The sequence below is a fragment of the Salvelinus namaycush genome, chromosome 11, assembly GCF_016432855.1.
Source record: "Salvelinus namaycush isolate Seneca chromosome 11, SaNama_1.0, whole genome shotgun sequence".
NCBI lineage: Eukaryota > Metazoa > Chordata > Actinopteri > Salmoniformes > Salmonidae > Salvelinus > Salvelinus namaycush.
Window position 1 is genome coordinate 24947385 of NC_052317.1, and position 15754 is coordinate 24963138.

A 15754-nucleotide genomic window follows, 5' to 3' on the forward strand; every position below is an offset into this window, starting at 1 on the left:
TGCTATGGGATTAGCCAGCAGGCGACAACGGCATTCAGCCCTAACTAAATAAAACATTTAACTGCTCAAAGTGTAGTCATGATGTGGCATGACCTTTTGCATCTAAATTAGCTCTAACCTACCTGCAGGGAAATGCCAACACTGTGCCCTCACTGGCAGTCCTGGATCCTGGGTTGGCAACAGGCTGGAGGGTTGTGGTGATGGCAGCAACACACTATGTAGGTTATTTACCTTGTATATCAATTGATGAAAATGTGTTTTTATTAGTATTAATGTGAGATTGGATGATCATGCCTGTTGCAGGTAGAGAGGCTAAATGCATAAGTCTATTTTATTAATGTGCTGTAGCCTATACCTAATGGATTTATCAAGAGTTTATGCACAAAGGAGACAAATGCTGTATTTTCAGGAAACATGGACTGATGAATTCAAGGTGATTCAGGTTCATGGTACTCATCAGAAATACATTGCCTGCATGTGTGAATTGGCATGATTCATCATGAGTGCTGTATAAGAGAGGCTTACACTACAGAAATAATGTGGAACTTCATTATCTGTCTGCTCTAAGTCGGACAATTACACATGTGTGGAAGACTGTCCCCATTTATTTATCCATGCCTGAGCTAAAAGCGTCCAAATCGTGAATGGCTGGAAATTATTGATTGATTTTGTGTTTTTGGAACAGAAGGATCATCTGTATAATTTTGTGATTGTGAAAGTGACAGATAGTGACAGAGGTACTACTCTCCAGCAGTCAATCTACACCGCCTGGTGTGTGTTGTGTTCCAGACTGGTCTCAAAGACGAGACCTAACATAGTAAATGCAAATCCGGGACACTCACATTAGTATGATATGTTGCAATTGGTATGGTTACATAAAATAGAAGGTTACATAAGGCAAAAACGAAAGAAAGGTGGTTGGTTGGGCGTATAACCTGAATGTATAGCAACCTTAGCATTTTAGCTAATTAGCAACTTTGCAACTACTTAGTACTAACCTTAGTATTCATGTTTTTAGCTAACCCTTCCCCTAACCCTAACCCTTTTAGCTAACCCTGACCTTCACCTAACTCATAAACTTAACCCTAACTTTAACCCCTACCAATGCAATCGTACGAACTGCAATTCGTAGCATATCATACTAAATGGATGATGGACATCCACAAATTAACAAATACCATACAAAACATAACATATCATACTAAATTATGTGTTTACGTACAGAATAATATGAAATGCTCTGAGACCATGTTGTGTGTTCAGACAACATCACAGAGTGGATATGTGTTGAGCATTACTGAGCTGCAGTATTAACCCAATCTGAAATAAATGCTCAAGGCAAGGGAAGACAACAAGTATTCAACAATGCCATGGTATCAATATGTGGGACTGTGGGACAGAAGATCCTTTTATGCTTTGAATCAAAATGATGAATATGTTTTGTAGCCTGTACATTTACGGAATGAACAAAAAACATACTTCAAGTCAGACCTTGGAAGTTGATGACATAGTTATTACACCACATAAATAGGTTGGCATTGTTCTCTGTTGGCACACCTACTTTATTATTATACAACGGTAAATAAGGGGGTCAGCAGGGGCATAGAACAGTCTATTTTCAATAGTTATTTTGTGTCTGACATCTATAAATGACTTTGAATTGCCATGGTAACAAACTCTCACTGGCAATTGTTGAATTGCATGTGCATTATGGAAGCAGACTTTTTAAAAGTATGTTTGGAGGGCTACTTTGTTTTTCATCTTATCTGTCTACTATTTTGTGAGATGGGTATATCCGGCAGACATTTTCACTGGGGTCCTACTAAATATCACAAACTATCGAAAACAAAGTATCAGAAAAGGCCCCCAGATGTCACAACATAAAAAAATAAAACTACTGAAAACTACCACAATGCACAGCAAAGTAGAACAAAATCCACAAAAAGATATAAAAACTTCAAACACGTCTGTTCATTTCCATTACTCAAAAGGTTACATTTTTTTACAATGCAGTGACTTTAACAACTCTCTTTACACAAGCCACATTTTGCTGGAAGAAAACTAGTGTTCAGTATCCTTGAGACAACTATATTTACAGTTTTATGAGTGTAATGCAGTAACATGATGTGTGGAATCATTGACATCCTCTGCAGCCTCCATCTACTAACACTTGAGGACAGACAGAAGAGATGGATGGGGTGCATAAGCCAAGTACTGTATAATCCCCAGCCCTAGAGCATTCACCTGGCTGCTGTGTATAATCAGTGTACTGTACAGAGTTCTGCTCTGCTCTCTATATTCAAACTAAGCTTTGAACTTGCATTTGTTAATCCATTGACTCCTTCTCTTGAATAACAAATACCTGTGGCAGGGCCCAGGCCCCTTAGGTAAATGTTCCAGACACTCTTATTATAATTAAAGTACCTCTACATTTAGGATTATATTAGCTTTATGACAATATGTAATGGCTCACCCTTATATGTTCCAATTTCAATTGCAATTTAAATAATTTTATTGGCATGACAAAAATGATTGTGTTACCAAGGCAACATTAACCACATTTCCATCCAACCATTTCATACGGATTAATTACCTGACGCATGAAAAAAGGAATACAGTCTTTTCACGCCACTTCGATACAGCTTCGACCGGAAATGATTTTCACTAAACCTAACCCTAAGCCTTTTCCTAATCTTAACCTAACCTGCTATGTTAATTCTCCTGACCTGCTACAAAAAAATCACTTCTGGTCGTAGCTGTATCGAAGTGGCGTGAAAAGAGTGTTTCTCATGAAAAAAGTCACGACTGGGCTGATCAGTGTTGCCATGATTTCATTTTTTTCAGGTAAATTGGGCTACTTTGAAAGTGATGTCGCAAGTGAAAATCTATTGGTCGCGGGTTGCAGGTTTTTGGGCTTCTTCTAAATTGTACCGCAGCCGTCATGGCGTTTCTCTTAAAAAAAAAATTGATTCATTTCACTGTTACCTGCTGCTGCTGACTATCAGGCAATGACGCAGGCTGTAAGTGAGTGGTGGGGAGGGAGGGAGTGAGTGAGGGGTGTGTTTGTGTGTTGAGAGAGCGCAGCAGGCAGCTGTGTGAGTGAGTGGAGAGCAGTGCCAGCACATCATGACAAGTGATGTGACAACAACGAGCTAACAGCATTAGCTAGCTATATACTTCTCCCTCATGTGGCACCTTGTCTCTTGCTGCAAAAAACATTTATTGGGCTAGTTTTCAGGCCTTGTGGGTGGGTTTTGAGTGGTAATTGGTCTGGACATTTTTGCTATACCTGGCAATCCTGGGGCTGACGGAAACAGGAAATGCCAGTACAGATTTACAAATGCCGACAGACATTTTGTTCATTCAACATGGTGGGATCTTTTTGTGTCTGTAACATGTATTCTGCGAGAAATGGTGGTATGATATGATATGATAGAAATAACTATCATATCAAAGTAAACTTAGAGTCACGCGATGATATGTTGTGTGGTCCTCCCACTACGACTATCACAAAAATGGTTTGAATGGCAATATTTTGATTGGATGTTACATGTCAAGAACCCTCCCTTCACACGCCCATAGAAGTTCCGGGTAGTTCCGTCCAGGTAGTTGTTGACTATGATAGTTTCAAGTGCTAGTTTTCACGTTATCATGTGTGACCGACAGTCTGCGATCTATATTTATTGAAGTGACAGGAGAGGAGTGGTTCTTTGGTATGTAATTAATCCATGAGGTGCTCTTTGATCATGGGATGAAATACTTTAGAATAAAAATAAGTTGATGCTAGATAATGAACATTGCTGAAATAGCCTTTGAGAAAAACAAACTTCCAGAAGTAATCAAGGCACTCTCATGTAGTGAAAACATTTATAAGCCTTTGTTTTACAGCTTATGCATGGAAAGAATACAAAAAACCACTGCCGCGCCCAGTGGTGGACAAACAGGTGTAAACTCAACTCTCACAGGATGTGACTAAATTAATTACCATTTGTAATTGATTAAGTAGCAAAATGTGGGAAAAACATTCAAGATACAAAGATAAACAAAATAACTACTAACGACGCTAGGTACAGTGGGACTTTTTGTAAAAGGGTTTTATAAGTGAAAACATAGCAGTGTATCAACCTACATGACGTCAAAGAGGGCCAACCAACATTGTGGTAGAGAATGCAGTGATGAGTACTAAAAATGTTGCCATTAAAAAAGGGCAGTGCACTATGATAAACTGCATCTAACTGCTTTAATGAAGTGGCAGCTGCATTCATATTGTCACACCCTGATCTGTTTCACATGTCCTTGTTCTTGTCTCTACCCTTCCAGGTGTCGCTTATTATCCCTGGTGTATTTATCCCTGTGTTTCCTGTCTCTCTGTGCCAGTTCGTCTTGTTTGTCAAGTCAACGTTTTTGTGTCTCAGGTCCTGCTTTTCCCAGTCTCTCTTTTCTCGCCCTCCTGGTTTTGACCCTTGCCTGTCCTGACTCTGAGCCCGCCTGCCTGACCACTCTGCCTGCCCCTGACCTCGAGCCTGCCTATCGCCTGGTACTGTTTGGACTCTGACTTGGTTTATGATCTATCGCCTCTACCCAACCTGCCTTTTGCCTACCCCTTTTGCTATAATAAATATCTGAGCTCAGCCATCTCTGCATTTGGGTCTCGCCTTGTGCCCTTATACATATAGATGATGTCGCCATAGTCTAGGACCGATAAGAACGTTGACTGAATTATCTTCTTTCTTGTCACGCCCTGACCTAGATATCTCTGTTTTCTTTATATTTTGGTTAGGTCAGGGCGTGACTAGAGTGGGTACGCTAGTTTTTGTATTGTCTAGGTTTTTTTGTATGTCTAGGGTTTTGTAGGTCTAGGTGATTTGTATGTCTATGGTGGCCTGATATGGTTCCCAATCAGAGGCAGCTGTTTATCGTTGTCTCTGATTGGGGATCATATTTAGGTAGCCATTTCCCTTTGGTGTTTGTGAGATCTTGTCTATGTATAGTTGCCTGTCAGCACTCGTTTGTATAGCTTCACGTTTCGTTTTGTTATTTTGTTAGTTTGTTCAGTGTTTCATTCTTTTAATAAATAAGAATGTACGCATACCATGCTGCGCCTTGGTCCGATCCTTATAACGAACGTGACATTTCTACTATTTAGCGAGAGGCAGGACCTATTTCTATAGAAGCCCATTTTTATTCTCAGCTTAACTAACTCAGAAATATGCTTTCTAAAATACAGCTTTTCATTTATCCAGATGCCCAGATATTTGTAAACAGGGACACGATCAATGTGATCGTGATGCCTGGCAAAACACGTCAACCAATCAAATGCATTGCTTAGGCAGAGCTCCAAAGGTGCTCACCAGGTTAGTGCCATAGGAGCAGTGAGTAAGGACAAAACAATGTCAACAAACAAGCATTGGTGACAAAACATTTTTGAACGTTTGCATTTTGAATGTTTGCAGGATGCTGGTTTAGACAGCATTTTTCTGTTATTTTGAGATGAGCCAAAGCTGCAGCAAGAGGGAAAAATGGTCAACAATTGTTAGTTTTCCATCCAATTGGCGACAGATTTTCATGCGAGTATTCAAAAATCCACAAAAAAAATATGCTATAACCATGTACAGAATAACAAAAATAGAAGTTAAATTGGTTTCCATCACATTTCCAACTCTACTGATGGTTTTGTCACAAAGAATGCACGTATATTTTAGCCAACAGCTTGCAGAGCTACAGTGTGAGTAGAGCCTACATGATGCGATTATTATGAACAAAAGAGCAAGATTATTTAAAATTGCCAAATGGCAGCCAAGCATCGATCCTGTCACCAGAACAAGACCCCTCAATATTTATTGGAAAGCTCATCACCTTGCACTTTCTCCACCCTGTGAAGTTCATCATTTATTTCATATATAACCTAATAAACTGCACTACGAGTCGTAGTGGGAGAACCACACAACATGTTATCGTGTCACTCCAAGTTTACTTCTTCCAATATTTGCACATAAAAGCATTTCCACTGCCATTTCTCACATACAGTGGGGCAAAAAAGTATTTAGTCAGCCACCAATTGTGCAAGTTCTCCCACTTAAAAAGATGAGAGAGGCCTGTAATTTTCATCATAGGTACACTTGACAGACAAAATGAGAAAAAAAATCCAGAAAATCACATTGTAGTATTTTTCATTAATTTATTTGCAAATTATGGTGGACAATAAGTATTTGGTCAATAACAAAAGTTTATCTCAATACTTTGTTATATACCCTTTGTTGGCAATGACAGAGGTCAAATGTTTTCTGTAAGTCTTCACAAGGTTTTCACACACTGTTGCTGGTATTTTGGCCCATTCCTCCATGCAGATCTCCTCTAGAGCAGTGATGTTTTGGGGCTGTTGCTGGGCAACACGGACTTTCAACTCCCTCCAAAGATTTTCTATGGGGTTGAGATCTGGAGACTGGCTAGGCCACTCCAGGACCTTGAAATACTTCTTACGAAGCCACTCCTTCGTTGCCCGGGCGGTGTGTTTGGGATCATTGTCATGCTGAAAGACCCAGCCACGTTTCATCTTCAATGCCCTTGCTGATGGAAGGAGGTTTTCACTCAATCTCACGATACATGGCCCCATTCATTCTTTCCTTTACATGGATCAGTCGTCCTGGTCCCTTTGCAGAAAAACAGCCCCAAAGCATGATGTTTCCTACTGCTTCACAGTAGGTATGGTGTTCTTTGGATGCAACTCAGCATTCTTTGTCCTCCAAACACGACGAGTTGAGTTTTTACCAAAAAGTTATATTTTGGTTTCATCTGACCATATGACATTCTCCCAATCTTCTTCTGAATCATCCAAATGCTCTCTAGCAAACTTCAGACGGGCCTGGACATGTACTGGCTTAAGCAGGGGGACACGTCTGGCACTGCAGGATTTGAGTCCCTGGCGGCGTAGTGTGTTACTGATGGTAGGCTTTGTTACTTTGGTCCCAGCTCTCTGCAGGTCATTCACTAGGTCCCCCCGTGTGGTTCTGGGATTTTTTCTCACCGTTCTTGTGATCATTTTGACCCCACGGGGTGAGATCTTGCGTGGAGCCCCAGATCGAGGGAGATTATCAGTGGTCTTGTATGTCTTCCATTTCCTAATAATTGCTCCCACAGTTGATTTCTTCAAACCAAGCTGCTTACCTATTGCAGATTCAATCTTCCCAGCCTGGTGCAGGTCTACAATTTTGTTTTTGGTGTCCTTTGACAGCTCTTTGGTCTTGGCCATAGTGGAGTTTGGAGTGTGGCTGTTTGAGGTTGTGGACAAGTGTCTTTTATACTGATACCAAGTTCAAACAGGTGCCATTAATACAGGTAACGAGTGGAGGACAGAGGAGCCTCTTAAAGAAGAAGTTACAGGTCTGTGAGAGCCAGAAATCTTGCTTGTTTGTAGGTGACCAAATACTTATTTTCCACCATAATTTGCAAATAAATTAATAAAAAATCCTACAATGTGATTTTCTGGATTTTTTTTCCTCATTTTGTCTGTCATAGTTGAAGTGTACCTATGATGAAAATTACAGGCCTCTCTCATCTTTTTAAGTGGGAGAACTTGCACAATTGGTGGCTGACTAAATACTTTTTTGCCCCACTGTAATTAATTTTACAGACACAAAAAGATCTCACCTTAACGAGCATATTTTCTTCAAGGTTCATTTGAGAAAAGTCAGCTAACCTTGTAAGCTACCTAGCACATGGTTTCCATGTGTTTGATGCCATTCCAATCGCTCCATTCCATCCATTATTATTAACCGTCCTCCCCTCAGCAGCCTTCTGTGCTACCTAGGTATAACTAAATAGCAAGTTATTATTATATAGCCAACAATATATTATACAGCCAACAATGTTTTTTATAAAAACAGCATATTATTGACCTAAAAGGTTAGCTGTGTTAGCCCAGTCGCTAGCTTATGCAGGGTCAGTGATACATAGAGCAACCATGTACTGTCTATCTCTATGGGAACAACTGAAATCCTTTTGCAAGCAACATTGCTAAAATGAATAAAATAAAATGAACTGCATAGAAAGGTTTTATTTAATATATTTTTACAAAGTTGTGGGGGCGGGGGTGGGTAAATCATCTCTAATATTGCAGATAGATTTCAGCTTCCATCAATGTAATTGTCTGCATCATTTACAATCCCACTTATATTTTTTTGTAAATATGTACAGTATATATAAAATATATACACTACCTGTCAACATTTTTATAACACCTACTCATTAAAGGGTTTTTCTTGGGATATGACTACAGAGTTAATCAGGGTGATTTTTCCACAAATAGACAAGTATTTTGCTTTCCTCGGTAGCAAGATCTTAGTTATTTTTTCTAACTTTCTATTAAAATGTATTATAATGAGATCATTTCTTTCGGGATATGAAAACAGAGTATGTCCACTTCACCGTCAGACCATTTTATTGGTAAACTACACGGTAATGTTTTTTTTAATTTGTAATTTTACCTTTATTTGACTAGGCAAGTCAGTTAAGATCAAATAATTTTTTTCAATGACGGCCTAGGAACAGTGGGTTAATTGCCTTGTTATGGGACAGAACGACAAATTTTTACCTTGTCAGCTTGGGGATTCGATCTTGCAACCTTTCGGTTACTAGTCCAACACTCTAACCACCAGGCTACCTGCCGCTACCTAATGTAAAAGTATTTCAACTGGCAGCTTCATTAAATAGTACCCGCAAAACACCAGTCGCAACGTCAACAGTGAAGAGGCAACTCCGGGATGCTGGCCTTTTAGGCAGAGTTGCAAAGAAAAAGCCATTCCTCAGACTGGCCAATAAAAAAAAAAGATAAAGATGGGCAAAAGAACACAGACACTGGACAGAGGAACTCTGCCTAGAAGGCCAGCATCCCGGAGTCGCCTCTTCACTGTTGACATTGAGACTGGTGTTTTGCGGGTACTATTTAATGAAGCTGCCAGTTGAGGACTTGTGAGGCATCTGTTTCTCAAACTAGTCACTCTAATGTACTTGTTCTCTTGCTCAGTTGTGCACCGAGGCCTCCCACTCCTCTTTCTATTCTGGTTAGAGCCAGTTTGCACTGTTCTGTGAAGGGAGTAATACACAGCGTTGTACGAGATCTTCAGTTTCTTGGCAATTTCTCACATGGAAGAGCGAAAAGTATGTGAACACCCCTTCAAATGAGTGGATTCGGCTATTTCAGCCACACCCGCCTTACTGAAGAGCTCAGTGACTTTCAACGTGGCACCGTCATAGGATGCCACCTTTCCAACAAGTCAGTTTGTCACATTTCTGCCCTGCTAGAGCTGCCCCGGTCAACTGTAAGTGCTGTTATTGTGAAGTGGAAACGTCTTGGAGCAACAACGGCTCAGCCACGAAATGGTAGGCCACACAAGCTCACAAAATGGGACTGCAACAGTCATTACCGAGTTCCAAACTGCCTCTGGAAACAATGTCAGCACAAGAACTGTTCACCAGAATTACACAGACTATACTATGATCTGAAAAAAAATGATGGAAAAACAAACAAAAGTTGGTTTACATACAATCACGTTGTCTGACTATTGGAGAGAGGAAATTATTCCCCGAAATTAAGACGTTTCCATCCTTTGGACATGATAACCCAGATTTTAAAGATAAATTGGAAGCAATTCTCAAGTGTTCAGCTGATTTAATCTTGTTACTGATTGAGGAATCTAAACGTCAGAAAGATTCCCTAAACAAAGATATTGTGGGGATCAAAGGAGAAATTGCTCATATTGATTCTGAGGAACAAAAATTCCCTTTAGAGAACAAATTGAAAGAGGAGTTGACAAATTGCATCGTTTTTTGAGACGTAAGATATTGGAAAAGTTTGATAGAGACAAGGATGATTACAAAGATGGCTCGTCTGTCTACTCTTGGATGCACAACAAGACTGCACGCGGGTCTTATAGGCCCACACAGACGAGTCCCAGTCCCGCTCTGTTTTTTTTAGTTTGCCAAGCAGCTATGATGGTGATTTTTCTGACTCTCAGGCAAATGGCACGTGATTTTTTTAGACATGCCAAACCACGCAATGAGAGGTGGAAGATGCGCAGGGGGAGGAAGAGGGGGATGCTTAAGGTGCCACCAACCTCCTGTGTGTAAGAAGTAGCCTACCCACACTGTATCTGCAAACTTTGTTAGAGCGCACATGCCAAAACCAGAGTGGGCACATTTACTATTTAAAAAAACATCAGTAGAGTTGGAAATGCTATGGAAACCCATTTACCTTGTATTTTTTATTTAACAGCAAAAGTAATTCGTATGTGCACTACTTCATCACGTACAGCCTTTTATCTGCAACAAATCTGTTTGATAGAAACACATCTCAGGTGAGAAATGTGCATATTGCAGATTTTAGAATACTTGTATGAAAGTCTGTCACAAATTGGATGGAAACCTAGCTAATGTTGAAATTTTTTCTCTTTCTTCACATAACATTTAGAACCACTGCTATAAAATACTGACTTTCTACTGTCTGACCATTACTTTATGCAGGAATCCCACATCATGGGAGCTACAGTACACTAGGTAAGTATAGGGTTTTCAACAAGAAGTAATTGCTTCACATTATTTCCCGAAAGATTACTCCATTATCCTGGTCAGCAGTTACAAAGTGGGAAACGTAATCAGGAAAGTGGGACACATAATCTTCACATAATGTCTTTCACCACCATGAATGTAAGGCTCCAGAGATTGGATAACTATTGCCATGTACATTCAGATCCAGCATGACACCTGTCAATTAGGCAGCTGATGTAGGGTAGACATTCAGTCCCAAGTATGGCTATATTGGCTACTTTTACAGGATCTGAGACCCATATTTATTGAACATGTAATCTCTTTAGAGTGTGTTCCATCTGTGTAAGAATAGCAATTCCCCTCTCCTCCTCCCTCACTCACCTCCAGGGCTATAAAGGCTATTTCTCCTCTCCTGTGTACCACAGTTGTGTGACTGGGTGAAAACTGGGTGAGGTAAATGCTTCACAAGACCCAATCTGTATGCAAATGACTATGTTACTCTCCTGACCCAGCTGGGAGAATAAAACCTGACAACCTGGAAGCATAGCTGGCGGGAAGTTGTTTGGGGGTGGGGTTGCTAAAGCCGACGGGAGAGGTGGGGGTGCTGCGCTGACGGGGGTGGGGTTGCTAAAGCCGACGGGAGAGGTGGGGGTGCTGCGCTGACGGGGGTGGGGTTGCTAAAGCCGACGGGAGAGGTGGGGGTGCTGCGCTGACGGGGGTGGGGTTGCTAAAGCCGACGGGAGAGGTGGGGGTGCTGCGCTGACGGGGGTGGGGTTGCTAAAGCTGATGGGAGAGGTGGGTGTGCTGCGCTGACGGGGGTGGGTTTGCTAAAGCCGACGGGAGAGGTGGGGGTGCTGCGCTGACGGGGGTGGGGTTGCTAAAGCCGACGGGAGAGGTGGGGGTGCTGCGCTGACGAGGGTGGGGTTGCTAAAGCCGACGGGGGGGTTGGGGGTGCTGCGCTGACGGGGGTGGGGTTGCTAAAGACGACAGGAGAGGTGGGGGTTCTGCGCTGATGGGGGTGGGGTTGTTAAAGCCGACGGAAGAGGTGGGGGTGCTGCACTGACGAGTGTAGGGTTGCTAAAGCCGACGGGGGGGTTGGGGTGCTGCGCTGACGGGGGTGGGGTTGTTAAAGCCGACGGAAGAGGTGGGGGTGCTGCACTGACGAGTGTAGGGTTGCTAAAGCCGACGGGAGAGGTGGGGTGCTGCGTCGACGGGAGAGGCGGGGGTGCTTCGCTGACGGGGGTGGGGTTGTTAAAGCCGACGGGAGAAGTGGGGGTGCGGCGCTGACGGGGGTGGGGTTTGTCATGTCATTCGTGAAATTTGAAAACCCCTTGGTTAACATAGAGATTCTGGTAACATCAGAAGGCTACAGTGCCTTCTCCACTGACCACACTGTCTGTCCCTAACACTAGCTGCAACGCAGTCATTCACGAGGGGTATCTGTCGAAAGCACCCCTTGGGAAAAAGACGTTTAGAAAACACTTGGTGCAGAATCCGATCCAAGGAGATATTACGATATCTCGACACATTCCATCAGCCAATCTGATTGACAATTATTTTAATGATTTCAAGCCAGCTGTCTCTGTGAATGAGCAACTTCCCTCCTCCTTGCAGTCATGCAATACGGTAGTTGAGATGAACTTCTCTTGCCCTTCGGACACTTCCGCAAGCTCTGTGGCCGTCGCAGCAAGAAAAACATTGTATACTCTGCTTCCGATGACACACCTTCCGCTTTGTGGGGGACTGTCCCACCCTTACAATGACACTAATGGCGTCAGTCCAGCAAATGACCCGATGACTCCCACTGGTGAAACACTTTGCGATATCACAGACCGATATCCTCGTCTCAGTTTGCAGGTACTGAAGAGGTTGCACACGCGGACGCGGTGGTGACTGACAGACCTCGACAGCCACTGAGGGTGTTGAAGCACAAACACCAGGAGATTTGGTTGAAAGGTTACAGCCATTCTCATAATAACGCGGCCACTGACAACTCGTACATAGGGTCCGAACCTTTCGTTTGCGCCTCTGATACCAACACCACATGCTGGTGGGGGGTCCCGAGACACAAAGGGGGGGAATAGTAGCCCAGACCCATGATGAGCCTTATCGAGGCCGGTGGGGGGGTCGAGACTAAAGGACAACACCGTACGAGGCCGCCAGAGCATAAATCAAATCTAGTTGTAAACTCCCCTTTGAGAACAGTGAGGAGCAGACAGGCCCCTAGACGGGGATTATCTTAGAACACATCTAAGATAGTACTGAGGTGTACCACACTGGTCGTAAAGGAAGTCCAGTGGACTTGTCCATCTCCAAAACAAATGGCAACAATAATCATTCCTTGCCATGTGTAGCAGTCACTACAAGACAACTAGTAAAATGCTCTAATCATGTATTCCTATAGGATAACATTTCAGAATAAATCGGTAGGACAACTGGACCCCTTGAGTACCAGTACCAATACCACAGTCAGTCCAGCAACACTCAGTAAGAGGATTAGTAACCTCACAAGTTAAATTGCTATTGATAATAGCAACATAGGAGTCACTCAGAGTGCAACACGGGAAAGGGAATCTCCATTGCACTCTTTCAATGGTTACACACGCCACTAATAAATAGAACCCTCCGTTCAGGAGAAAAGTTATTAGAAGTCATGAACCACGATCACACCACATACGACTGGTCTAATACTTAGAGTACTTCCGTCATTAGGTTAGCTCCTCCGTGGATAACATAGCTATGAAGTATACTTCTTCATACCTACCGCCACTACAATAGTGGAAGACAGTGACTGGTAGTAAAACCACTACAGACTCCCTCGACACCAATTCTGACTGACCTCCAGGCATTGACCTGAAAATTACCTGACTACGTCAGACTCATTCTGAACAAGTTGTAATCTGCCAGGATACTTGGTTTACTTCCCTTGACATGTGCACTTGCATAAAGGCACATGCACAACGGAACATCCAATTAGGATTTATGCTAGGATCACTTAAGGGTCCGAGCAAAATACCAGCCTTAGTAAAGTTGAACATTTATTTTGAAGCCTTTAACTCTACAGCTACAGCACTCACCAGTTTTCTTCTCAGAAGTCCATAGGTCATCCCTGTAGACTGCCCAAAACTAGTGCCTTACAGCTGTAGACTTATCATATAGTTATCAACTTAGGATAGTACCCTAAGCAACACCCCGCAAACTAGGAAAGCCCTAGACATGACATTAGACAATGCCATGATAGGGTCATTTTGCCAAGACCATGGACGTAGACAGAATACAGTCCAATTAGATGGTTAAGGTGGCATAACTATATTTTGTTTTGTTTATGCTTTCATTCATTTTGTTTCATTTTCTTCGGCACGTAGAAAGTGATAGAGCCATAAACAACTTCCCCATACAACCATCAGTTAGTGCCACAACGCCGCTCATTTTGGAGGAAATATAATGATATATTTCATGAGTGTGTGTGCGTTGTTAACATCTGCCTAAGTTACTGCCCAGATCTTCCAGTCTGGACGACCAGACGACGGGTCCGGAACGGCGATCCCAATCTGGACATCCGCTGCCGAGCCATGGAGCGGACTTCTTCATCTGCAGACACCCTACCCGGGTCGACCACCAGATGGGGGACTGCAACAGCGATCACCAACTGGACATCTGCTGCCCAGCCATGGAGCGGACTTCATTCGCAGAAACCCTACCCGGGTCGACCACCAGATGGGGACCACAACGATGGTCCACAACCAGGACAACCCACGGTCATTTTCATGTTGGTTTGCAACATGCAGGTTAATCGCAAGATCGAACCCAACATGGGGGGACTGTCATGACGTTGGCCTGGGGGTAGGTTTATGACAGTCATAAATACCTCTTCCCCCCTTTTTCCTCTCTCTACTCTACTGATGTGAAATTTGAAAAACCCCTGGTTAACACAGAGATTCTGGTAACATCAGAAGGTGGGGGGAAATTAACTATATTCTGGTAATCCGACCAATTGAACATATGCGATGGTACTTAATGAATATGATGTCAGTTCGGTTGTCATCTGAGACATTCTCATCAATGATAGAATGACATAAACTCTACAGTGGAAAGTCTACACATCAGAGTTATCGGATTCACATGGAATTGTTGTTCAATTTAAATGTTTGAATATGAAATTATTTGTGATGGGATGAAATGTGATTTTAGCTTCTAAAATGTGAGAATTGGGTTTTCATGAGTGAATTAGGCCCGACTCAGTGGTCCGCCCACGTGAAGAGACATAGGTTGTAAACTATGAAACACACCCCTTTTCTCCCTCCACTATATAAGCCCTTGACGAAAATGTCACCTCCTGTTCCAAGGATGTGAGGATGACGGTCCCTGCGTTAAAAAGGACTAACATGTCAACTACAGAACTAAGCCAACATCAGCGTGAGCTTTGGTTGCGAATGGTATGAACTTTGAACTTTGATACCTCCTAGACGTTGAGTTAGCAACAGCAGCTGCAAACGTAAATTAGGAAAGAACAGACCGAGTATCCCGTCTACTACTACACAACGACGTTACTACAACGTATCCAATTTACCAGCAGAGACATTCTTCAAAGGACATGGTTGGTCAACACGGCCTTCCATCTACCACCAACCTACCAAAGCGCAGCTCAGAGTAAATATTTCTTGCATTTTCCTTTTCCAAATGGGCGGTAATTTAGAATGCATAAGATACTGTATTTACGATGGCATGGCTTCTCCCTTGGTCCCTCAAAGTCTTCCCGCTCTTTCACTCAAACCCAGCCCCCTTTTCTTTTGTGTAACCAGCTGTCATATCTGTTCCGCCCGCTAGGGACGTTTTCCTTTATGACGTAATTTGTAATCAAGGTATGATTCATTCTGTGTATATGTAATTCTGTGTGATTAGTTAGGTATTTAGTAAATAAATAATTAAACCCAATTTTGTATTGCTGATTCAACTTGTTAGCCAGGGTTCGTGAAGATAACCAAGAATTTACAACTTTCAGATGAGACTGAAATAAGGTGACGATTAATATTGACTGCTATTGATGTAAAATATGATTAAGTCTTTAAGAGTTTATTCGGAAGATAACAGCTCTATAAATATTATTTTGTGGTGCCCCGACTTTCTAGTTAATTACATTTACATGATTAGCTCAATCAGGTAATAGTTATTACGGAGAAAGGATTTTATAGAATAGCATGTCATATCACTT